We start from the raw sequence: 26531 nt of genomic DNA, 5'->3' as shown, positions 1-26531 counted from the left end.
AGGACTTCTGTTTTGTTCTACTTAACCTGGGCCCAGTCCTTGGAGCACCTTGAAGATAAGGACAGAATTCCTGAGCTTGAGTCAAAATCCTGTGGGAAATGAGGGACAGACCTGATGTGTTCATGGTAGCCCGTGTTACTAAGGAGGCATGCTGCAGTGTTCTGCTCCAGTTGGAGTAAGAGCTAAGGACTTAATACCAATTATATCGCACTGCTATAGACCAGCTGAGAAGCGATGAAGGTGTGGATAACTGAGCCCATGTTATCATCTGTCACCTTTTTCTAAAAACAGATGAAGCTGGATGGGTAGGTTGTTATTTTAAACTAGCCAATTAGCCCGTCATAAGATGGGATTTTCAGGTCTCTCCTCCACGTCGGTCTTCTCTCCTGAGCCTCCGGTCTCTCACTCCGTGTCTCTCTCTCTCTCCTCCTCTTACTGCCTCCCCCGCCCCCCCAGCTCTCCTCCACCTCCTGCCTCTCTCTCTGTCTCTCTCTTTCTCTTCTCCTCCCCCTCCTGCCTCTCACTCAGGGGACCACAGAGCCCAAATGGCTGCATGGGGAGCACGGAGCCCAAACGGTCGCTTGCGCCACTTGCTCCCACGCGGCAGTCCGGCTGAGCGGCGCAGAAGTCAGACGAGCGCCACTGCAGGGGGTGGTGACGTTCACAGCCAGGGGGTGGGGCCTGGAGCTGCTGTCAAACCGCACGTCATCGCCCACCCCCCCCCAACTCCCGCCATGGCACTCAGTTGACTTCTGCGCCGCTCCGCCAGGCCGCCGCGGGGGAGCAAGCGGAGCAAGCAGCCGTTTGGGCTCCCCCGCGGTGGCCCGGCTGAGCGGTGCAGAAGTCAGCCGAGCACCACGGCGGGAGGTGAAGGGGGGGCGCGAAGAGGGGAGGGGCAGTGACATTCATGACCAGGCCCTGCCCCCTGGCCGTGTACATCACCGCCCCGCCCCCCTTCTCCTCCCGCCATGGCACTCAGCTGACTTCTGCGCCACTCAGCCGGGCCGCTGCGGGGGAGCAAGCGGCCGTTTGGGCCCCGCACTCCCCATGCTGCACCCCCATAGGACATGACTCAGGCAACAGCACCACCCAGAGGGAACAGCCAGTAATTCAGCATTACAGAGTCACAGACATTGGGCTACTATATATATCAGGGGTCCCCAACACGGTGCCCATGGGCACCATGGCGCCCGCCGGGGCATTTGTGTGTGCCCGCCTAGTGACCAGGGCCAGCCCGAGCCATTCTTGCACCCTGGGCGCCCGGCACATGCACGACCCCCACCCTGGGAGCATGGCGCATGCGCAGTGCCACCCCCGGGCACGGCACATGTGCGGCCCCCTACCCGGGCACTCGTCAGCCCCAAAAGGTTGGGGACCACTGATATATATGATGATCTTAGATTTCACTCTTCTCCAACTCTCAGCTTTGTGCATTCTTCCATGTGAGTGCTGTACTCGGAACTGCATCTGCACACTGACATTAATCTTTAAAATACACTGTTAACAGACTCACAGTGAGAACCCTCTAACCCAGGGTTACTCAACTTTGGAAGTCCCAGCGGCCACAATGATACTCACAGCACATGCCAAGGGCCACAACTTAAGCGTGGTTGCATATATACATGCAAATATATGCAAATAGCTTCTTTCAAGCTGACAGGCAGGAATACAAAGATTAAGGCAAAACTATACAACACTCAGGACCTATTTAAGTAAGTTCTGCTGATATTAATAAAAGGCAGTATTTACCTTATTTCCACCCATATGACAGCACTTTTAATGAGCAATGACAATCTAGGAATTTAACTACTAAAATGCATATCAACAGAGGACCATTATATTGACTACTTTTTGTTTTGGCTCCCAACAGCGGGCCACGTGTTGAACCCCGCATAAACCCAAACCACACCGTGGGCCTCAAATAAACGGGCTGCGGGCCACATGTGGGCCACAGACTGCATGCGGCCCACAGGCCATGTGTTGAGTAGCCCTGCCCTAAGTAGTAATAATACTTAGCATGTTCATGTGTATGGCACTTTGTGCATTCAAACATTAACCAGGTAATCCAAATATGGAAGGTAATGGCAAGAATACTTATTCAGTTTTATAGATAGGCCTGTTTTATTCCAAACCGCTTTGCCATACTGAAATAGTAAAATGAGTCTGAGGGTTTGGGCAATATGCATTTTCATTAGTGTCTACAGCATAACGATATTTTAAGAACACAAGAATGTCCATACTGTGTCAGAACAAAAGTCTATCTAGCCCAGTATCCTGTCTGCCGACAGTGGCCAATGCCACATGCCCCAGAGGGAATGAACTGAACAGGGAATATTCAAGCAATCCTTCTCCCGTCACCCATTCCCAACCTCTGACAGAGGCTAGGGACACCATTCCTACCCATCCTGACTAATAGCCATTGATGGACCTAACCTCCATGAATGTATCTAGTTCTTTCTTGAACCTTGTTGAAGTCCTGGTCTTCACAACCTCCTCCAGCAAGGAGTTCCACAGGCCGACCATGCGCTGTGTGAAGAAAAACTTCCTTTTGTTTGTTTTAAACCTGCTACCTATTAATTTTATTTGGTGACCTCCAGTTCTTATGGGAACAAGTAAATAACTTTTTCCACACTAGTCATGATTTTATAGCCCTCTATCATGTCCCCCTTAGTCTCCTCTTTTCTAAGCTGAAAAGTCCCAGTCTTTTTAATCTCTCTTCATATGGGACCCGTTCTAAACCCCTAATAATTTTTGTTGCCCTTTTCTGAACCTTTTCCAATGCCAATATATCTTTTTTGAGATTATGCCAGTGTTAACTAGTGCACATGTGTGAACATACCTTCCTCCCCCCCCCCCCCTCCACTTCCCGAGTTCCTTCTCAACCACCTGGACTAGAAACAGAGCTATTAGCAGTAAGTTCATCAGAGTTTTACCTTTCTTAGCACTTCATTAGTTAGTTAATCCCTTTCTTAGTTGTAGAGCTTTCTTTATTCTCTCTTTCTTTTGAGAAAGAAAAGTTTTTAGTTTCCATTTTGTCTAGGTTGCCCCTGCATAGGGTATGCCCAGGTCACTGGGCTTTAAGAGGTGCCTCTGATGGAAGGATACCATCCTTGTAACAGATAAACATTCTTGCTGCATCTGTTGCTTCAGGGAAAGCCATTCCTCCTCTTGCAGAACAAAGGATGCATTCTCCACCCTACCTGTGTGTACACTGGCTCAAGGCTTGGTTCCTTCATGATTCTGGCACATAGAAAGCTCCCACTCTGAGGAGATACAAAAAGTGTTACTACACAGAGGAGAATTGGTTACCTGTCTTACATACCTGCAAAAGTGGACCAGGTTTCAGGCCTGGTGAAATCTCAGACAAAGTGCCCCATCTGCTGTTCTCCCAATGGTCTTAGATCATAAATTAGCTCACAAGAAATCAGGACTATCTCTCAGTTCACTCAAAGTTCACCACGCAGCTATAGCAGCCTTTCACCAGCAAATAAAAAGATATTCTGTGCTCTCACAGCCAACCTCAAAGAGATTTCCGCAGGGGTATAGGCAAACCTTTCTCTCCAATGCAGTCATCCTACACCAGCATGGGACCTAAACTTACTTCAAAAGAGCCTGACTAGGATGTCCTTTGAACCCATGGTTATTTGTTCCTATGAATGAAGACAGCTTACCTGGTGACAATCACTTCAGCAAGATGTGTAGGAGAATTAGTGGCACTACTAACACACACCTCTTAGTCAATAGTCTTTTCAGACAAGACAAGGTTACTCTCAAATTGCCCCCAAAATGACTTAGTCTTTTTACATAAACCAACTGATTCAACCTCTTGACTTTTTACCCTGAGCATCACCATGATAAGGAGGCTGTATTGCACACTCAGTTGTTAGGAGAGCCCTGGCCTTTTACCTGGACAGGATGAAGGCCTTCAGGAGATCTAAGCTTTTCCACTTCACTGGAAAAAGGTCTAAAGGCACAAGAATTACATCCCAAATAGTGCAAATGAGTGTCGAACTGTATCAGACACTGCTATCAGGACCATACCATAACATCTCCATCTGGAGTCTGCACACACTCCACAAAGTTGGTTTCCTTCTCTGTGGCCTTCCTCAATAATTTCCCTATCTTGAAAATCTGCAGGACAACAACCTACACATACCTGCACATACCTTTGTACACTATCTGATTATCAGAGACTCTGCTTCTGATGGTATCTTCAGCTTCGCAGTATTGTCATTCATAACAAACTCAACACCAAAGTCTCAGTCTCCCATTGAGGATATTGCTTGGTAGTTACTTTCAGTGAAGTACCCATAGGGACACTGCTCAAAGAAAGGAAAGTTAATTCACCCCCCCCCCCCCGATGGTAACAATGGCTGTTCGAGATGTGTTTCTCTATGGGTGCTCCACGACCCATTCTCCTTTTTCTTTTGGAATTCTTGACAATCATTGAGTCATAGTTCTGGAAGAGACCTCAGGGGGTAATTGAGTCCAACCCCAACTAAATCATCCCAGCCAGGGCTTTGTCAAGATGGGTCTTAAAAACCTCTAAGGGTGGAGATTCCACCACTTCCTGATTAGCTTAGGAACAAAGCTGAGCATCTTGAAAATGTGTGTATTTAGCAGCATGTTGTACGGATGTGAGACATAATCTTTCTAATCTAACGAAAGATTAGAAGAAAAAAATACTGGTGTTGAAGAGGAGTTGTTATAGATAGATCCTGAAAATAGGATGGAGGCAGAAGGTCACCAATGAGGAATTATATAGGAATTATATATTGCAGATGGTTATACAATGGAAATTACAGCTATTCAGGCATATCTGCAGAATGAACAACGAGCGAATAGTTAAGACCTTGGTATTCGGCATACTGGATGGTCCAAATAGGAGAGGCAGACTCCACAGAGAATGGGTAGATGATATAGTAGATTGGTGCGGAGCTAGTCTACAGAAACTAAGCCATTCTGCACGCACTGGACAGGGAAAGATGGAAGGAAATAGTGAGGGAGGCATCAGACACCAATGGGCATTGAGCCCATGGTTGTTGATGACGATGATGATGAATATCCAACCTAGGATAAAGGACAAAGACTCTGCGGTAGTGCTGAGCACAAGTGGGGGACGACACACATGCTGGCCAAACAGACACTGCTACAAAAATTCTCCAATCAGCAGTGCAGGAATGCAAGTACACCTACTGTGGAGCTCTCATAGGAGGTCACATCTTGAAGAGCTTACCTATACTGGGTGAGTCAACTTACACTTTTTCCTCTACATTATAATATTGGAGGGGAAATGAGCACAATGAATATATAAACTAACAATGCATTGAATAGGAACCTGTATTCCCTTCCTCTAGAACCATCCAAACAACATTTAATAATTGACATCAGGCACTCTCATTGTGAAGAATGTATCCCAATAATTCACAGGGAGTGATTTTGAGAATATTAGGCCTCCAGCTGTGCACTTAATGCCACAGCAGGTTTGAATTAATTTCACCCAGTTTCCCCATTGCCATGCCATATTGCTTGCTGCAGGTTTTTCTATGGTTATCACGGGCCCATAGGACTTCTAGTTTCTCCACTACTACTGGCTTCTCATATGACTGTGTGCTAGGCGCATTCCTTTTCATCAGGCTGTACAATGGGAATATTATTTATCTTTGTCAAAGGACATTGGAAGGATTAATATTTAGAAATTACTTTGAGATCCTCTGATGAAAAGCACTCTATAACTACAAATAGTATTAGAAAATGTATAACCTCATTGGTGCACTGTACTATGGTCTGTTTCTGTGCCTCATACTTATAATAATTAAAACATTATCCAAAACATCTATTTAACTGTTAAATGAATATTTTTATAGGCTCAATAACGTTTCCACATAACCCATCTTGTATTTTGCTACTACATACATCAAATGAAGTCATTGCACTTGGCTTGTGACATCGGACTGTTGCTATGAGAATGTATGTGAGCTTACAATGATTTCATTGCTTGTCTATGGGGGGAAAGAAAAGGTAAGTTATAATGCAGAGCATTTTTATTTACCTTTATGTTTTTATAACCAACTTAACTTTGGAAGAAGTCTGGAAAAACAGCAAAAAGATAAATGTACTTGTGTTTCAATGTTACGAATTTTTGCCAAGTACAAATTACATATTTAAAAAAAAAACACCTTTGAATTTCAGAGAAGGCTCTACAAAAGTTTATAGAGGCTGAAAATGTGTTGAATTTGGAGATTTGCAAATAAAAATAGAAAGCATATCTCTGAAAAAGTTCCTTCTTAGAAAACAAGTCCTATTCTCTCTTGTGAGCATTATCCTTGTGTAACATTATATTAGTAGCTAAGGCATTTCTGTCATGGATACCTTTTAGTAGTTGAGACATAGCACCATTCTTTTCTTGAGGGAAACAACTAAAACATTCCAAGTTCAAACTGGGTACCTTAAGAACAAACTGTAAGTTGTTTTAAATTATGCTGAATATCTTTGTGCCTTTTACCTCGTACACGTTTTAGGCTATAGCAGGTTAAAGTTAGAGCTGTGCAAACTTTGCGCTTAAATCCAAATTAACTCTGGCAAGCTTCCTGGGAATGTTGAAGCTGGCAAATTTAAATAATTTTCAATTCAGACCTACTTTTTCTGAGTTTTATGTCATCATATATGAGTTAAAACCAAGGAAATACCTGTTTCTAACCAATTTAACCTTTTTGCCTCTTGCCTTAGCCCCATATCTTTTGTCTTTTATGTGTGATTGTTCTCTAAAGGCTAGTTATGTAGGCATGCCTTATGGAATTATATAAATATGTAAAATATATGGAAAGGCACATTTCGCTTATTTAATAAAATACAGGTTTTTAAAAAAACTGTTAGGCATTTCTAGAATGCCAAACATCTTATGCCTATGCATCAATAGTAAGAAATAGTTTACTGAAACATGTTAAACTGATTTTGTGAGTTTTGACACTTTTTAGTTTTTAAGTTGAGCTATTTATACATTCTGGCTCTAAATACAATTTTAAACAAATAACTCATATACCAGAATATTCAGTGAGTTATAATTGTGACATGAGAATAATGATCAGTTACTCAACCAAGTGATCTCTAACACTTATCCATCGTATGTTAATGGTTTGGCATGGCAATAATCTTACATATGTGATATGTTTACAGAAAAATTACACTTAAACGCCAAACCAGAAAAAAAAAACACTTAAGCACATGCATGATACCTGCCGAAGATATTCAGAAGCCACTGGAAACAGTTTCCTGCACCATCAGAAATTCTAAGTTGAGCAAAGCAATCTAAAGCATCAAATATGGTAAGAGATAGCTAGGACAAGCTTTAAGGATTCTACCAACTTGACTTTTATGACGTGATAATATGGACACCACCTGGAAAGTGAAAAAGGGGGTGATCTAAAGAAATATTACACAAATCAATAGACAGAGAAACCAAATCCATCAAAATGATACTCAGAAGCCAAAACACATCTACGCAAGACCAAAATAAATAGCAGAAAGTGGCGGATGCTCTATTCATCTTAAAATCTGGGAAGAAAATGAAGATGACAGGTGCCTTAGGCCATTGTCCCACATTGGAAGTCCCAAGAAGAAACTTACTTGAATAAAAGGCGGGGCATAGTTAGAACTTTGTGTTTGTTAAGAGCTGTACAGTCTTACATCATTGTTGTGAAGTAATGAGTAAGCATTAGCTTAACGTTCCAACAGATGAAACTGGGCTGTGAAAGAGTCAGGGTTAGACCTCAGGAATTCGTAGCACCTAGTTGCTTTCTTAATCTTATTAGACTGTCCTGCGTCTTACCTACAAAGTTGAGTACTCCTTTTGTTTTATAAGCCATATGGAAGTTGGAAGTAACTATATTAGTTTGGCTAGGAAAAGGTTAGAATAGAAAAGGTTGAGGGAGTATTTTTTGTTTCCCTCCTCATTAAGACAAAGCAAGATCCAATTTAGATCTAACATGGTGATTGTAAATGAAACTTGCTGGTGAATTCTTTGCTCATTCTTATTAAACTAACAAATGCTATAGGGGATAACAGCGTATTAAACCCGCTCTTCTCGACTGAAGCAAACTTGGAAAAGGACCATGTTATTTCCTTTTGGAATGCCTTCTCTCCCCAAAAGTGTCAGATTGTGCAGCATACTATTCATATAGTTCAATGAAAAATGGTTTGATAAAAGTGGCTGCAGTCTTGCTTGTTAGTAGCAGAGCTATCCATATGGACTGGACACACAGAACTGAATAGATAATGAAGGTGATCTAGTAGCGTCAAGAAAAATTAAGCACAATGTATATAATAAAGGAAAAAACAGCAATTTGGACATTTACATTCTGATGAGTTTAGTAGTCTTAAAATAGATTAAAGGGGTAATCCCATTTCTAACTATTAAGATTTTTATATTCCCTACTAAAATATTTTTCTTGGGTTTTATGATGTAGTGAACCAAAATACTTTTTTCCCTTGTAACAACAAGAGGTTCATATAAATAGCAGTGGAAGTAATAGATCTCCCATAAGTTATTGCAGACTTTATAAGAGTTTACATGCTTAACTGTTAAATGAATTACTAGATAATCACTTTAGCCTTAAATTAGCATAGTTCGTTATGAGGGATAGCAGTGCTGTATACCTCGTGAAGGGTTTGTCATGCATGTGTGCCTCACATTTACATTCACACCATACTAAAATTAATGTATAAGGAATTTGTTTAATTTACAGTTTCTTGTGCTGCTTCCTGCCCCTCCTTAGCTGAAACAACACTATGTCTGCAATGAATGCTCATGGCTACCACCATGCTCAGCTTCAAACTACAGTGAAACTGAAATGATACAGGACAAGAGGGCAAATGTTAAGAACTGGAAAAATAGAAAAACAGAGCAGCATGAAATGTCAAACCACATATTTAGGGCGCTTTTTACTATATTTCCATAAATGCATGAAGGAATTATGTTGCAAATACTTGAAACTGTTTATTTTCATTTTTGGCTTGATTTTCTAGCATTGAAAAAACCATGTCTAATGATCTTGAGCATTCTTAAAGAAAAAAATTATATTTTACATAATGGTTTGCATGTGTGAGTTCCCTCTGGCAGAAGCACTATAATTAGCCTGTCGTCTCTCAGAGAAGAGACTATCTGTCTTAAAAATGCAATAGCAAGTTTTGGCTGCTGGGGCTGAGAGCAGAACATTGTGATTTTGTTAAAAGATAAACATTATCCCTTTTCACTTATTCATCTTTCTCCTCTTCCTGCTTCTTTGGCTCAGAGCTGAGCTGGAGAAGTAAAGGGCAGCTGAGCACAAACAGTTTTCTCCCTTCCTCATGCAGCAAACCATGGCGAAAGATCTTGGCTCCTTGACATCAATAACTTTGCCTCAACCCAACTTGGAATTATTTGGGCAGTCTTTCCAAAAAAAGTGGGGGGGATGTACAGTAAAAGGGGACACCAAACTTCCTGTTTTAATCATAAAGTAGCAGATTCAGCTAAGTCCCCTTTGCCTTTGGGATTGTCCATAATCTGCCCTGGAGAGTCAGGCATGTGGAATATTATTTCCTTACACAACTTTATTGTAGCTATTAAAAGATAATCAAATAAAATAGGGTGGGTAGTAGACAGAATTGTGTGTTTCAGTCTTTTGCGGTCTTGTTACTAAAGGAGAGTAATTTTGGTAGAAATGCTTTGCTGCTTTTGGGCAGCCATATGTGTCCCTGATCGGGGGAGGGGAAGAAAACTTAAACCACCACAGAGCCAGAAAAAAAAATAACTGGTTTGAGCTGGCACAGCTGTACTAGAGTGTGTTAACTCTTGGTAGTATTACAACTGAGATTTGATTCCCAGCATTGAAAATGAAACATGGAACCTATGATCACAGTTGGTATTTTTTCAGGCCTAAATGGCTCCACCAGGGATAGTAAGAAGGCCAGGCTCTCATTGGGGCAAAGAGTACAATTAAATTCCATTTTGAATATTGTCATATGTGCATCAGCCCATGAGGGCGTATGGAGAACTGTCATTGAAGGCTAATTGCAAGGATCTTAATCCATGAGCCACGATCATGGACTGTAGACCTTAAGGAAAGTAGTTAGTAGCTATTCTGACTTGTGTAATTAAAATATATCACGTTTACTTTTATATTTTTCCTGGGGACACTAATTCTCCTACTGTTACTTTATCACCCTGCATGTTTACCATCCTTTGCATGTCACGTATTTTGTTCGGAATTCAGTAGGATTATTTTCTCTGCCCTCCTATCCCCTTTTCATAAAATTTCTTTTTGCTAACAATGGTGGAAACTTCCTGAATTATGGGCTCTTTCCTAAATTTATAATTCTGTTCATTTTAATTCTGCATTGCAAGTGAATGCTGGTACAGCATTAAAGAAAAAAAGGAAAGCAGAGGAATATGGTAAATCTGAATTAGGTACCCATCTATGCTACTGTAGGTCCTTGAAGGGCTGGAACTGAATGTTAGACCTGCAAAATATTTTTAACACCAACACTTCGCTGATATTTTAAAGGCCAGCTGCCTTCAGATAGTCATGGGAGTTCTTCAAAACTGCAGATTTCCCATTTCATTTGGAATTTAGCTCCCTCTTAGTTTTGTCAGGCACACAATGACCACAAGTAAATTTGGCGAAAGGTTCATTCATATATCAGTTGATTTTGCGATATGGTCCAAAACCCAAAATAGGATTAAATGTAGCTTGTTTCAAGTTTAATTTCTAAGGAATCAGCCGCTGATCAGTTTCAGCAGCAGCTGACTTGGGGATGCCTGGGGTTCTTAAGTTGAATCTGTATGTAAGTCAGAACTGGCGTCCAGATTCAGCCACTGTTGAAACTGATCAGTTTCAGCAGCGGCTGAATCTGGACGCCAGTTCCGACTTACATACAGATTCAACTTAAGAACAAACCTACAGTCCCTATCTTGTACGTAACCCGGGGACTGCCTGTAAATGTATCATCTTGTGATATGTTCTGTAGCCATTCAGTTCATGATACTGGTAAGTCTGTACCCCTCTTTTATGCTACAAATGAATCCTCTTTAATTATCTTTTATTTCAAATGTCTCTCTTCTCAACTTGTTTTTCCCAACATTTTCTCCCACTCATGTTCATTTGCTCCAGAGATCGTTCTTCCATCTTTCTGTTTATTGTAGAAAGCAAGCACACGTACACTGCTCAGGGTTACATCACAGGAAAGCAGAGCATCTCTTTAGCAATGTGCTCAGTTGCTGCTGATGTAACCCACACACCTTCTGGGTGTGGTTCACTGTGCCATGAAGTGGCATTTAGACCACTTACAGAGAGAAAGAGAATGAGTTTGCTCGACAAGAGCCAGTTGACTTTTAGCTCAAGGTAGGGGCTCATGCACTAAGCCCCAGAGGTCCCAGGTTTAGTTCTGCCTGTTGCATTATGCTGGCACACAGCCTGGAGAACGGGTTCTGGAAAATCAGTAGAAGTTAGGTGCCTAACTCGCTTAAGTGCTCTTGTAAATCTGACTTAATCCTTGTCTGCATCTTTGGGAACATAAATGACTTTGTTGAAACTGGCTCATGGTGTTTTTAATCACCATGACATCTATTCTGTCTGCTCTATTGCTACCAGCCCTATGTTGTCAGCAAAAAGCCAATAGTTCAGTCAAAAAAGCTAGCATAGAAACATTCTTAGACCCTGTTCCTCCAGTATGTGGAAATAAAAGCCAAAAAAATTCAAATGTTAAGATACACATTTTTAACAGAGAGCATAATAGATATTAGCATAAACTCCCAAGGAAAGTGATGGATTCTCCAACTCTTGATGTCTTCAGATCAAGACTGGATGCATTTCTGGAAGATATGCTTTAGCCAACCCAGGTTATTGGGCTCAATGCAGGAGTAACTGGGTGAATTTTATACAGGTCAGACTAGATGGTCTATTGTTTCTTCTGGCCTTGAAATCTGAGTCTATGAATATGCATGTTCCCAATGATACAAAAAGCCTGCCCAAGTTAATAGGGATGGAAAAGAGTAGTCGACTACTTGCATTTTCCCCCCTCCCTCTGCCCTTGCTGCCTCTAATTCAGTGGCAGCAAGGGGGGAGAAGTAGAAGCCAGTGCTGGGGGACGCAGTGGCACTGAGGCTCTGCCTTTTAAGTGTAGTAAGAGCTTCCCAGCCGCAGCACAGGCAGGGACTGAAGCCATCCCCGCTCATGCTGGATCCCCAACTGCTTTGGCTCTGCCTTTTAAATGTAGTAAGAGCTGCCAGGCTCTTTCTAAATTAAATGATAGGGAAGAAATTAGAGCTCATATGCATCATGAGCCAGTGTATAGCATTCCTGGTTTTAATAGACATAGCAGATCTTCATTAATAGTTCACTTGGCACTGTTTCCAGATAATGTGATCATGAACACACAGAGTAGGGAGGTATGATATAACTTGAACCTTTCTTCCACTTGATTCACCCAAAGGGAAACCAAGTGGTGTTAGGACCAAGCCCTCCCTAGCTGGTTTTTTTGCCACAAAGTGGAGGATGGGTCAGGAGCGCAGTTCTGTTACATACAGGGTTCCATAAAATCTCACCAATAGAAACTATTTGACTGATACACTGAATGAGAACATCCGCTGACTGTTCTACCCACCCCAGTTCCTTTTTTGAACTGCGCTGGCCCTCTTCAGTGAATGGAATGTTGCAGTTATTTTGCACCTATATTGCACCTTGAATCTAGTTCATTTGTCAGGGTTTTTTTAAATTTTCTAGATTAATATTGCTCATTCAGTCTTAATTCTAACCAAATTGTGGAAACTCAGACACTGCAATATCTTCATTAGAACTGGTCACAATTGGGGGAGGGGGAATATTTAAATCCAATTTTCAACAACAACAAAATTCCTTGGAAATTGGGAAATCTTGATGCAGCTCTAACATTGGTAGTAAATGGGTGGAACATACACGAGAACTGGAAAGATAAAGATTGCTTGCTAAAGATAGTTGCAACATGAAAAGTATTTTTTCTTTTACCACAACTCCAAGCATACTTACATGATAAAACGTTCTTAACCTAAAATATCTAATTTTCATGCACCCATGAAGGAATGTTGACTATGAAAGACTGTTCAACTTTCAGTTTTTAGAATGTCTCCAGAGTGTAAATGCATTCTGTCAGTGTTTGAATTTGAGGCCATTTTCCTCACTCCATTTTCATAAGTAAATCAGAAGTAGCTCAGGAAAAAAGCACAAGTGGGTGAACAGACATACCTTCAGCTTTTTAATTACACAAATTTTATTTCCATGTACTTAGTTGGAGCATCTGGCTTAGACTTTTTTGTGTCGACAGTGGGAAAACAAAAAGAAAAACAAAACAACATTTAATAAGGAGCATTTGGATTTTGTAGTAAACTGTTGGCATCTTTTAGAAAGCTATAAATTAATTCTGCAGTACTTCATGGCATATTTTGCTTAAATCTAAGTACTATGCATACTCTGTTCATCTAGAAGATGATCACTTAAATTAGTTAAGTAATTTAGGCTATTGTAGCAACAAGTTATATCTGAATATCTAATTATTTTTGATTAAAAAATGTATTTTTGTTTATAGTAAATACATAGGTTTGTATTGGATTTTTTTAATTAATGGTTGACTTTGCCACCAATCTCTCTCTCTCTCTTTCTCTCAGAACTTTGAAAAAAAAATGTTAAATATATGGCCTAGTCTAAGGAATATTCATGAAGTTTGTTTATAGAGGAAATTGCTTGATAAACCTGTTCTGAGCAAGTTACATGTTTTCTGGGAAACAAAGTCTCAGAGCTGGACTGGGTAATGTACAATGGAGACTTTTCAATCTGTTGCCTGTTTAAATCCAGCCTAAGTCCAGTAGACTGAAGACTGGCCTAGGAGTAATGAGTTGATTATCTAAGTCTAATGCTTTGCTGAAAAATATCCAAGAAACCAAGACCCCATTTGGCAACGTGGTATGTAGTTTCAACAGAGAGGCCCAGGGCTCAGCTGGTAATGGAGACTGGAATACTGTCTCATCCTTCCCACTTCAGACTGAGACACTTCATTGGGGCAGCATGAGGAAGTTTGTATTGACTGTTCTGTGGATAAAAAAGGACTTGGTTCTCTGTCAGTCTGGTATGTCTCATAAGCACGAAATAAAATGGGGTGTCTGAGAAGCCACTTAAAACTGAAATTCACCCCTCAGCAGAAGGCCAGGGAAGAGTTTGCACCGCTTACACCCTATTTGGAGGGGTGGATTTCACCCCAAGAGAATGCCCTGGTACATAACATCTGTGCATTTTCAAAGAGCTGCATAAGATTTAATTGCACAATTTTCATTGACTCATACCCTGTGAGGGCTGAAGACAAAGAAGGGAAATGGTGCAGACAACTAAATAACACTGATTCATGAAAAACAAATAGAAACTTGCTATAAAGTGCAGTTTGTGAATTAGTCTAGTCCCAAAACAAGGCCAAGCTACGAGGCCAGCAGGTCTGTGGTAGAAGTTCCAGCTTTTCACTGACTTCAGAAGCATTTATTTATGTGTGTGGAGGGGGCAGGGGAGTGGAAATGTTTTCAGGAATCTGAACTTTTTTTTTGCAGTGCACTAGGCCCAAATATGCTTCTCTTAGGCATAAGGTATTTATGTACATTTTCCCAATGCTTTTCTCCTTAAGCAAGGACCCAATAAAAAGAGAACTAAATTCTCCATTGATATTTGGGTTCCAAGGCTGAGCTTGCATATGTAGGGAGTGTGCAACAGCCTAAGGCTTTGGAGGGCTGTCCGCTATGGAGCCCCATCCCTGTACAACAAGGAGGAGAAAATTAATGTTAGCCTCAAGTGGCCAAGACCCCATTCTCAGGCCACAGGGAGAAGGAAGGGCTGGCTGCTTCTGTGTCAGCAACCCTAGAAAACTTTGCACCCCACCTATCCCAGATGCCAGTACCTTCCCCAGCTGCTGGCTCTGTACAATGTCACCTGTGCTAGGATGCAAAACTCACTAGATCCCTATCAGAAGTGCTTCTACTCCTCTTCCAAACTGTCAACAGTTCCCCCATGAAAAGCATCTAGCAACCCCAACCAAAAATATTCCTTTTATATAAAATCATCCTGATTTTACTTTACTCCTCCATTCTCAGTGCCCCTTTTTCTGCTGTCATAACCCTCCCGCTCCACTTGATAAACAATAAATCCAATTTTCCGCAGATCTAACAATATAGCCCTACAGTAAAACTAGAACTGCCTGCAGGAGAGGATAACGTAGATGCTGCCTAGGATCCAGTCACAGGGCTGCTCCACTTCTAGTTGATGTTGGTAAGACCCAGGAACTACGGGAGAAGAGACCTGGAAGAAGTAGAGGGAGAATGTAGGAGAAACAGGAGAGAAGCAATGACTCATGAGACACACTAATAATAATAATGAGGGAGACAGAAAGGCAAGGAGAGATTGGGACAATGTGGGGGATTTGTAAGCAGGATGGGGTTGACTGATAGAGAGACACATAGAGGGAGAGGCAAACTGTGATAAAGGATTTAGAAAGTAACTAGAGAGGCATAGACAAGAAAGCAGGAAAAAGAGCTGAAGAAGAAAAGGAAATATCAAGAAAGATGAACGCTTTTACATATTAGGGTACATCTACACAGCACCGTTATTTCGAGATAACTAGCATTATTTCAAAAAATAACAATGTGAGTGTCTACATAGCCATTCCATTTTTTAGAAATAATTTCAAAATAATGGACGGCTTATTCCAAAGTGTGTAAACCTCATTCTATGAGGAATAATGCGTAATCCAAAATAGCTATTTTGAAATAAGGCATGTGTAGACACTCCACTGCTGCTATTCTAAGTTATTCCTCCCCAGTGCCTCCTGGGGCTCTAAATCAAGATAGCACATCTACATTAGGGAAGCCTGCCTCAGACTAATTTTGAGGCTTCCCTGCAGTGTAGACATGATATTTTGAAATAAGCTATTTCGGAATAACTATTCCGGAATTGCTTATTTTGAAATAAGCACGATATGTGGACGTACCCATATAGAAAACTGATCTGGGGAGGCAAACAGATGTGAAATGACACCTTGGTGAAAAAGTGCAACAAGACTTAGAAGGAAAAAATGAAAAGGAAAGGGAAAGAAGGCAGAATAAAATTCAAAGTAGATATTATTTGAGAATTTCAAAGCCGATTTAACCACACAGTTCCCTTTTAATTGAATGAGAGTAGCATGGCTAAAATCTCTACTCTGCTATTAAAATCTACAGCAGAGTTTTAAATTTATAAATATTGGTGCCAGTTATTATATGGTAAAATATATACGTTTCTAAATATGTATAGCTTTATAATTATTGCCTAGCCTGAAGGACAGTAATAGTACAGCTTTGTTTCAAGCTAAAAATAATTCCTTAGATTTTGCAGAACTGACTCAAGCCATCGATAAACTGTTTTTACGTTATGCATTTTATGGGGGGAGGGCTCTGAGCCAAGACCATTGTATATTTTTGTGTAGTTGCGAACATACAAGCCCCAAATGTTATGCTATCGATAGAATTTCCAAAAGCATTCAGCATCCACATTCAGCGCCAGATTTTGAGAAGGAGCACACTGGATACTGTACTCTTTTGAAAATGTATCCCTATGTATCATAAGTGGGGGGCACTATTGGATGTTGAATGATTTTGAAAATCTGGTCCTTATTTTGAAACTGAGTGGGAGCTCAGCACTTTTAAAAATCTTGCTTCGGTTGTCCATATTGAACACTTGAAAACATAACTCTACACTCTTTTGAAACTCTGGCCCTTTATCAAAGTACATTTCAGTTGTATATGCGGTAGGCATTAGCCCGGATGACATGAAGTCTGGGTGTAACCATGGACTGCTTCCTACCACAAAATGTGTGTGTTATGGAGGGCCTCGGGTCATCTTCCACCTCTGACTTTGCACTATTTTGCTGGCAAAGTAGGACTAGCCCTATTGAATTCCCTTAGGTCCTCCTTACTGCTGACTCAGCAGTTTATACCACGCAGGTTGCTCCATATTCATGAGGATTTTTTCTAGGGTTCTTGTTGAACACTAGCTGCTGATTTGCAGAACTGGAACCTTGAAACAGCTAACTCATCTTCAGAATATGATGATTTTGTCATTTTAGTCTCAAAGTCAGGCAGGTCTCCCTTGAATAGGGATGCAGTACATGAACAAAATGGAGTGATGGAAATGTCAGAACTGTCACAATAAACTGCGCTGGTGCATTTTCCTACTTGGTACAATGAAAATCGACTTGTTCCTCCATACTACCTGGTAATGGAGGCTGGTGCTGAATATCTCAGCAGTGTTGTCTGTGCATGTGTTCTGGAATGGGAGAACACTGATGAGTGGGGTCTGTCACTTTCCACGTTTCATATGGAAAACATCTGCAGCTGGCCATGTGTCTTTCTGAAAAGCAATGTTCTGCTGTTTCAGAGCTGCTTTAGCATTACATAGGTCCAGTGTATCAACTTGTCTTTGCAAAGATGTTGATTATCACCAGACTCCAGATCCAGGTCATTTGCAGAAATGCCAAAATAATCTTTCAGCAAGACAACCACTAATGTTTTATGCTGCATTATGCAAAATGAACATAACAGCAACTGGAAAAGTACATGGTAGTTAAGATGTTTCCAAAAATAAAACAAAAGAAACAATGTCTAACCCTTTGTAGAGGCCCCTTAACTCCAGTCCTTGGAGAAGCTTGCTGATTGATGCCAGTGATGCAACCTGAAAATTAATGTCAATTACCCAAAACAAATGCATATAAGTAATGCTAAGGGGCTGATTTAAACCCACAAAAACAAGGAAATCCAGAGCTACTGTAGGGCTGAAAGCCTGGACTTGACACTCCAGTCTTACCACAAGCCATTGTGTGGCGAAAAAAAGCAAAGGAAAAGGGAGCTAAACCATTATGGGGAATAATGCAGCTAAGGCGCCACACCCTGCCACACAGGATCCTCGTATACTTTACTATGAAAGTAGAAGGTTAGTGTGGATCAGGGTTTAATAGCGCCTCCTTTCTCCCTTGTTTAATTAAACAAAACTTTATTTTTTAGGATTCAACATAAGTGGTCTTTATTGAGACCAAAATAAGCGATCATACATACAATACCTGCATCCTGTTTTTGCTTACCCCAAAATCTGAAGTGAAATAATTGCTGTCAATGTAATTACTACATGTGAAATATACTTGCTGCAATAATCCCACATCCTAATGACATCAACTTTGCACTCATGATAAATGAAAACATGCAGTAATCGAGCTGCTCCAGTGTCAGCATGCCCACAAATCAAAATGTTCTGACATCAAAAGAGTACTTATGAAAAAAAAAATCTTTCCTACAAGATTTAAATATTTTTTCAATATATGATTTTTAAAAAAAATGGGTTGTGATATCATGAAAAGCCCTTGATGGAATTATGAGTGGGTAATCCATCTTTCCCCATTCATATGTCTAGATTTAAATGGTTGAACAATGGCAGTCAGCCAGGGGGATCTCTCAGCCCAGACAGTGTGTTGTTAGACAAATACTAGTTGTATATTTAAACATGCATATCTGCTGTAATATTTTATACAAAAGAAATATAAGATGGCTAATTTTCTTTAATGGAATAGATTTTGCCACAATGGATCAAACTAATGGGCCATCTAGCCCGCTCCTTTGTCTCTGACATTGGCCATTCCCAGACACTTCAAAAGAAAGGTGAAGTTAAGTGGCGACTAACGTAGGAAATACTGCAAATAGGAGAGGAGATATTGAAGTGAATAGTGGATCATTAGCTTAGCTGAACAACTTAGATATGTTGCAAAGATGATGGATAAATTAGAAATGGTAGAAAGACAGTGTGGCAGGGCGTTGCCCTGCACTGGCCCTTTAAAGGGCTGGGAGCTGGAGTGAGGGAAGCCCAACTGAGGCAGATAAGGAGGGCCCAGCTGAGGGCTCTAAGAGCAGCTCCTGGGAGGAGGAGAGAGATAAGCCTGCTGGCCTGCAATGTGAGTGGCTTTGGCCTAACAAACCCAGGCTACCTGGCCTGAGGCCCAGGACTGCAAGGAGGCAGTTGCAGCCGGGGCTCGCATGGAGGCAGCCCTAAAAGGCCGGGCTGCAAGGAGGCACGGAGGAAGCTGCAGAAGACTGGGGGAGTTTGAGCCAGGGAAGCCCCAAGCCATATGACTGCAAGGCAAAGTTGCAGGAGGCAACCGAGTAGCAGAGGTGTGCCTGTGGCCAGGGAGGAGGGGCCTGGAGAAACTGCAGTCTACCTGGAGAGGCTAGAGAGGGACTGGCAGTGGGCCACTGAGGCCAGGAGGGTGCAGCGGAACCAGGAGGGAGCTGGGTGTTCTCAGAAAGAACTAGGGGTCCCAGGGTGTAGGGAGGACCCTGGAGGAGGACCAAAGCAAGAACAATGACACTCCTCCCCCCCCCCCCCCGAAGGGGGTACGGACCAAGAATGGAGTGGTCACTGCCAGAGGGCAGTGACCTGAAGAGAACATCTCACCCAAAGGGGGCACGTCGGCATCGGAGCAGCTAATGACTTCCTCACCCTGAGGGAAGAAGCTGTGCGTGAAAGTGAGTGAACCCGCTACAACAGGCAGACACTTGGAAAGTATGGATAACCTGAACCAGGCATCAGAAAGCATGGGATGGAATCTTTCCCTCCTCTTCTCAGACAACTGAACCACTTTATGAATGAGGATGGTCCTTCATGTAGAAACAAGGAGCCTGTGCTTCCCCACGTGAGAACTCATCACCCTCTTGCTCTTTCATCCATGAGTAACTGACTATCCTGGATTCTGAGAAGTGCTGTTACACCTAGGAAGTCTGTAGAGCAGTGTTCCTTGTTAGATTAGCAGATCAGTGCTTTGATTTAGCAGAGCGTCCACAGCTGGCAGCATGTGTTTCTGCTGATGGTGCACATCCACATATGCCTGAGTGCATATAACACAAATTATTCCATGCATGTGTAAGGGGACTGTTAGCCCCTTACTAAAACTCTGCGGGAGTCTTTGATTCACCAGCTCCCAGTGTCAAAAGGGGAAGGGTCCATGAGAAATCAGGGCCCTGAGACTGACAGACCCCAGAGACAATGGAAAGCAGCCAACACTCCAGCTCGGCCTGATTGACAGGTTGGACAGGCCAGTGAGGAAAGCAAGAGGCCAGGCCCCGTCCTCCCTGTGAGCTTGGTTTTGTTCTGGGTCTCTCTGAGCAAGGAGAGAGCTGAGAGACAGCTATGAGCAGTGCAAGCTGTGTGCAGAAGAAGTCCTGCAGCTACAGAGCCAGACTCAGACAGCCCAAGGAGTGCAAGCTGTGTGGAGAGGCAGTTTTGCAGCAATAGAACCAGACACACACAGCTCAAGGAGCGCAGACCCTGTGTTGAGCAGCAGACTGGCAGTGCTCAGAGAAGCCAAAAGGGACAGAGAAGCAACGCAAGGAGCTGGAGACTGACAAGGCAGCACAGCCTACAGCTGGGTGTGGTGAGCAGCTGGGACCTGCAAAGTGCGGGGAGAGGTTCTGGGCAGGGAGATATCACCAGTCAAGAGGCCCAGCAAGCCAGATTGGGAGAGGGGTCTGGCCACTTAGAGCTTGAGGCTGTGTGGTCACTGCCAGAGCAAGCATGTCCAGCCTGCAGCCCCCCTGCAGCACATTCAGGGCCTCTAAGGGGCCTATAAGGAAGAGACTGTGAACTGTCCTTACACTCTGCAGGCTGCTGTTTTGATGTCCCTGTGCTACAGAGCAGGGCTGTGTGTTCTCATTTAACCAGTCTCATTTTTTTCTTATTCTTTTCTCTTTAATCAGTTGATGTTTAATAAATTGTATTTTGCTTAGAACCTTATGAAAAGATCACTGGGCCAAGAAAGCATGCAGTGTAAAGAGAGCACCTCGGAGTGGGGACACCTTAACTCCTGCCCCTAGTGACTACAAGGTCGGGGATTAAGCCCCAGGAAACCTGGGCCCAGCCTTGGTGGGGCTTCAAGGACTCTGCTGCTCAGGAGAATGGAGGGGGAGCCCTCAGGAACAGGGAGGCCGTAGGGTAAAGGAAGTGGGAGCGGGGACTCAGATCCTTTCGCTGGTCCATTTCACCAGGGTGGTATAGAAGCCAGAAAAGTTCTCCACAATAGCGGGACCATTCCCCCGCTTACACATGGCTCCAAAAAAATAGAGGGAACATTGCTTTGGAGTCTCTCTTTTTTTTTAATCTTTTTCTTTGGATTGAGTACAACCAAGATTCTCTTATACCTCTGTTGTTCTGTTGATGCGGCCTTGTGCAAAAACCTTCTGTATTTTCCGCTCCCAGGGAGTGCCACCACTTAAAAGAATGAAGCAGTCACTCTTCTCTACATCTAATGAACTCCACTTGCTAATGTTGTTGAGGGAGGAGAGCTTTCAAACCAAGGGCCTAAGCACTGCACCTCAAGGAGTGCAGAGACTATAACTGTGATTCACGACAGAAATAGTGGAAATGGGAAAATACTTTTTGCACTCTCTGACCTGTCCAACAGGAAAAAAGAAATCCACATTCTTGTCCTTAACACGATAGATACATGTATTTTTTGAGCATATCTCAGTATTGAGATCTTAGTTGTGTACTGCTAGGAGATAGTGAAAAGCAAGGGTCATTATCTTAAAGGCCCTGTCATTGGATCAACCAGTCTCTGTGGACAAGTTGATTATTTTTATTGAAGTGGTTGTCTTCTCTTCCCATATCTTTTGCAGTATGCTAATTTATCTCTTTTTTACACTGTTTTTATTCTGTAAGCCAAGGCTAAGATACAGTGTTTATACAACTATATACTTTCCATTACTTTGACATGAAATACTGTCTACAGAAAAGATACTTGAGCAAAGCTAAATTAATTTGGCTTGCTATTTAAGGGAGAGCGATTTTGTTATGGTTGTCAGTTATCAGAAACAAAGCTTGCAGAATAAATTAATTGGTGTCCCACCAGTGTTTTAATTGCTGTCCCTCACATTTTTAATTGGAATATTGTATTGTGCACCCAGTATATAAGATACTGTGCATGCAGTACATAAAAAGTAACCCTCAATATTTAATTAGAAGTGCCAAGTATAATTGAAGATCAAATAATTCTAATAGTACATAGCCTGACTACAGTTTATTTTAGAGATGGGCCTTAGTTCTAAGTGCTCTAGATATTTGGATATGGTGTTCCAGTTCTGGCCCATTACACAGCAATAACAAAGTTTTTAAAGTTCAGTACTAGATCCAAACTCTCCCAAAATTCATGGAGAATCAGGTGTCATGTTTTGGTTTCAGTCCATCTCAAATTAAAATGTTACAAATGCCACATAATAATGTATACTGCTGGTAAAAGATTAATATTGCAGGATAAATTATATCCGTGCTTAGTCGACAGCTATGTGTGGTATAGAAATACTTATGAAAGATAGATTTAGTTCAGTTTTAGAAACTAATCCTGAAATCTTACTCAGGACCAAATACCACAATCTTTACGCTGGTAAAATCCCTCCCTGTTAATGTCAAAGGGATCTTTTCATGAGTAAAGACTCTCTTTTTAACTGATCTAGCTGCCATTTATGCTGGTTTTGCCTGAGAAAGGAGTGAATAAAAATAGAGTAAAGGTGCTTAGGATTTGGCTCTTAATTCTTATCCTAAGGGCAGAATTCATTCTATATGATTTTTAAGCTATTAAAATGTTGGTTGGCTTCCATATGAGTTCAAATCGTAATATTACCAAATAATTGTGTGTGGATGAATAAATGAAAAAAACAGGCATGTAGTCTCCAAATGCACATTTCAGACTGGGTGGCTGAAATAGCTCGTAACATTCAATGCATGAAAATTGGGCGGAATTGAATAAATTAGCGGAATCACAAAAGGAAACCACTGTAGGAAATAGTTTTATATGTGTAATCACTGAAATACTCTAGTGAATGTGTCAATCTGTACTAAATAAATATATTTGTTTATAGACATGCTCTGTATTAGCTTCCACTCTTTCACAGCACTTTGCCAAATAAAATCCCACTCGAAGTAGGATGTTCGCACCCGAGTAGGAGTTTCTTGGATAAATATTTTTTCTATATTTGAGACCAAAACCACTTCTACAAATTTCAGACTTTGATTGAAATAGTATATTTCTTTTGCCTTTTTTCTTCCCATCTCCTCCACTGGCAACCACTGATGCATTACCTTAACTCCTCTTACCTCCCACTGCTATGGTGAACAAGAACCCCACTGGAAACAGAGTGCATCAGTCAGTAATGAGTGCTGACCAGTAATAGAACTGGCCGCACCCAAATGCCTCTACCAGCCACGGCCTAGGAGCCTGAGAAAATTTCTCTGTTTGCAGAACAACTTTCTGCACTCTGCTATTGGATAGGGTCTTATTTTCCTAGCTAAAACAATTCATTGGATTAAAGAATATATGCTTTAGATAGCATATATTGAATGAACCATTAATAGAACACATGGGCAGGGTGGGAGAAGAGGGAGGAAGAAATATGTTGCTAGCTATCTCTGGATACTGTGTTCCAATTTAACATTTAAAAAGGAGTCAATCAAATCCCAAGAAATGACTGAGTAAAGCTAAAGGCCTTTTATGAGCTATTGTTTTCCCCACGTCAGTTAATTCATTTCCAATAAAGTGTCATTCCTCTAAATCAGTAGCTGCTGATTTCAACATCTGCCTCAATAAATGTAGTATTTTACTCATAAGAATTGATGGGGGGAAATAATCTAATAAAAATAATAATGATATAGCATGCTGACTTGATGAGTGGTAGTATTCCCCTTTCAAAGATGGGGGAAATAAAAACATGAAAAAGTTAAGTGGTTTGTCTGAGGCTACACATCAAGTGTCAGAGCTGGTAGTCAAGCATTTGCTGGCTAATACCCCTGTGCTCAAGTCACTGGACCACACTGTCTCACTACCAAGAAAAATGTTTTCTGTGACCAAGTGGGGATTGTGAGCATAATGACATCTCCATAAATTAAACTCTTATCTTTGCCCCCCTCAGCAACTAAAATGAAATTTTGAAAGGCCAAAAGTATCCATCTATGGAGAGGAGTCCAGTCAAGCCATTTCATGTTGAATTAATGTGTGTCACAAGTCCACGGAGGTCCTAAAGTTTGTGGCACATTTTCACATGAGAGTTGGATGACTAAATCTCTACACAGTGCTCTTAGTTATGAACAGGGGCGGCCCGTGGCTATAGGCCTAGTCGGCCATCACCTAGGGCACTGCCTTCAACGGCGCCCGATGATGATGTCACCGGGTTCCCTGGGAGCCTGGTGATGACATCACTCCATTGATGGCCATGCAGGCGGGGGTGCCAATCACGCGTTCCTCCTGGGGCGCCAGCTGCCGCAGCCTGCCTCACGCCGCTCCTGGTTATAAATGGTAGTTTTCAGATGCCAACCTCATATCAAAGTTCTCCCCAAGTGTCACAAGACTTTATCCTCAGTCTCAGACCTAATCAACTTCCAATACAAACATTATGGTTGTGACAGTGAAATCCAGTAAGTTGAGAAGTATCGAAAGAGGACACTCCAGCACTCTTTATCATGCCAGTTGGATGTTAATAGGTAACATTTGTAAGGGGAAAAAATTCTGCCCCATGCTCTTATGGAAACAGAGAGACCATGTTGCTGTTCTGCTGTGATGGACAGGCCACTCAGAGGTGAATACCACTTTCAGACCAGAGTCTGGGAGTGGCTAACAGGGGAGGGCTCCCTCCATGATTGCCTGCTCTGTTCATTCCCTTTGAAGCACCTGGAACTTGGTCATTCTCTGAAGACAGGATACTGAGTTAGTTCGATCATTGGCTTGACCCAAAAGGGCCAATCTTATGTTCTTATACAGTGGAGTGAAGATCCAGGAGAGGATCCTTGTGTGCGATTGTGGACAGAGATGTGGGGCAGTGGTGGTTGAGCTCACCAGATTTGTTGCTGTACTGCTTTGGTGGAGAAGCCATGGGGAGTAACCCACCATCTACTCTGTCTCCTAGGAGACACAGTTCCTATTATCTCACTGTGACTGTGCACTAGGAAAAAGATTTTGGTCTGCATGAAAGAAGAGTCAGAGCAGGATTTGTTTCCCAGTACTCTAAGTAATGTCTCTTTTTCTTTAACAATGCACAAGACTTTCTCTTTCTCTGACAAATAAGTCTATTACATTTGGTGACAGTGATGGGAAGGACTTTGTAAAAGTATGTTTGTTTTGCAAAGCGCGTTGCCAACTATTGCTCTATGGTTCAATTATTCCTTTCACTTTCCATTGTTTACAGGACCTCTGAGAAAATTAACATGTTTCTCTCCCTATCAGTCTTGTTCTTTTTCTTTTTGCAAACATTGATACCCTACTTTCACACCCCACTTTTTACTGCAGCAGAAGCCATCATAACTTTACTTTAATTTTGCTTCATTGTAATGAAACCAGCACAGCCCTGAAAACAGCATTTGATAGTTACCTGCTGTGTTCCAAGCTGGAAAAATTTGATTCATGACCATACATAAGCCAAAGTCAACCGCTTTCACTGTACAACCTCAGTGGGTAACTGAGGTAAGAATTTGGTCCTTGATTTTCGTAGGTCCTATGTATAAACAGAGTCTCTAATCGGGGAAAACAAGTAGCCTTGGAGTAAATAAGACTCTCACCAAACCCTTTATTTTCTGCCACCGCATAGTTTGTCTCATTTTTTAAAAAGGAAATTGTTGTGTTTATAATTGTTATTCTCAGCAACAAAAAAACAAGATGTTTTTAAGTTACTTTGAATTTGGGGTGTAGGCTATTTTCTTTAACCGACATGGCTAGAATACAAGTGTATGTGATTACAGCAGCTCTGTTCTGTGTGATTATTAAAAAGTTGACACCATTGGCAGAGAAATAGCAAGCAGCATCCCAGAACTGACTTCTCGACAAACATTTTGTTTCAGATTGTAGAAGGGTGTTTTTTCAAAACTGCACTTCTATCAGTGTTTGCCTGTGGTTGCCTTCATAAAATGTGCTGGTGATCTTGCTCCAATTCCTGGCAGGCAGAGGTCCACATCACAGAAGCCACTGTGGTAATCTCAACAGTCAAGGAATAAATAGGCAGAGATACTGAAGTTTTTGCTTATACCTAGATGTGACTAGGATTAGATTGAAGCACATGCATGGATGACTTCTGATGAACTCACTATTTTGAGGACAGATACTTCATTTTACAATACTGTCAGTGTGGTGATAACATAAATTAGATGCATGAATTCAGGAGGGAGCAGAATTCAGCTGGCTCAGCATTGCTACGCATGGATACATATGTGGTATTTATTATTCATTTTTTGTATAATGCCAACAGTATGTACTGGGCACTTCTATGCATACATATAATACACACACACACACACACACTTGGAATAATATCAAACATCTGTGCTATGACTACTGATTTAACATGGGGTAGTTGAAGTAGAGCTTTGATTGCTTTTGTCATAAATTAAAGAAGAGACATACAGTATTATATACTTTTGTTATCTTTTATGTATTTT

The 26531-nt window shown here is 41.7% G+C and overlaps 1 protein-coding gene and 1 long non-coding RNA gene across 4 annotated transcripts in view; both read left to right on the top strand.

Annotated features, from left to right (window-relative positions):
* SUPT3H (SPT3 homolog, SAGA and STAGA complex component) overlaps positions 1–26531 on the top strand; it is a 423379-nt gene that overhangs the window by 379563 nt on the left and 17285 nt on the right. The window lies entirely within an intron of this gene.
* Positions 954–26499, top strand: LOC149524621 (uncharacterized). Its single transcript, XR_016349104.1, has 3 exons — positions 954–5245; positions 5868–6021; positions 7177–26499. It is a non-coding gene; the product is annotated as an uncharacterized LOC149524621 (long non-coding RNA).

The sequence above is a fragment of the Pelodiscus sinensis genome, chromosome 3 (genome assembly GCF_052426305.1).
Source record: "Pelodiscus sinensis isolate ZL-2025 chromosome 3, ASM5242630v1, whole genome shotgun sequence".
Lineage (NCBI taxonomy): Eukaryota > Metazoa > Chordata > Testudines > Trionychidae > Pelodiscus > Pelodiscus sinensis.
Note: the sequence above shows the minus strand (reverse complement) of the source record. Positions and strands in the feature narration are given on the sequence as shown.